Source organism: Triticum dicoccoides, chromosome 1A, assembly GCF_002162155.2.
Source record: "Triticum dicoccoides isolate Atlit2015 ecotype Zavitan chromosome 1A, WEW_v2.0, whole genome shotgun sequence".
Taxonomy (NCBI): Eukaryota; Viridiplantae; Streptophyta; class Magnoliopsida; order Poales; family Poaceae; genus Triticum; species Triticum dicoccoides.
The window spans coordinates 596566068-596566830 of record NC_041380.1 but is presented as its reverse complement, the minus strand read 5'-3'; positions in this window follow the sequence as shown (position 1 = coordinate 596566830).

The window sequence follows — 763 nt, the reverse complement described above, 5'->3', positions numbered from 1 at the left end:
TCCGCTACAGTATTATCGAGGACTATGGTGGCAGGGGGCACCGCACACGGCTAAGGAATAGATCACGTGGATCAACCTGTGTGTTCTAGGGTGCCTCTGCCTCAGTATATAAAGGACTAGAGGGGGGAGGCTGGCCGGCCAAGGTGTGGCGCGCCAGGAGAGTCCTACTCCCTCTAGGAGTAGGATTCCCCCCCCCCCCCAATCCTAGTTGGAATAGGATTCACGGAGGGGGAAAATAGAGAGAGGGGGGCGGCCACCTCTCCTAGTCCTAATAGGACTAGGGGAAGGGGGAGGCGCACAGCCCATGTAGGGCTGCCTCTTATTTTTCCACTAAGGCCCATCATGGCCCATTTAGCTCCCGGGGGGTTCCGGTAACCTTCCCGGTACTCCGGTAAAATCCCGATTTCACCCGGAACACTTCCGATATCCAAACATAGGCTTCCAATATATCAATCTTTATGTCTCGACCATTTCGAGACTCCTCGTCTTGTCCGTGATCACATCCGGGACTCCGAACAACCTTCGGTACATCAAAATGCATAAACTCATAATATAACTGTCATCGTAACCTTAAGCGTGCGGACCCTACGGGTTCGAGAACAATGTAGACATGACCGAGACACGTCTTCGGTCAATAACCAATAGCGGGACCTGGATGCCCATATTGGCTCCTACATATTCTACGAAGATCTTTATCGGTCAGACCGCATAACAACATACGTTGTTCCCTTTGTCATCGGTATGTTACTTGCCCGAGATTCGA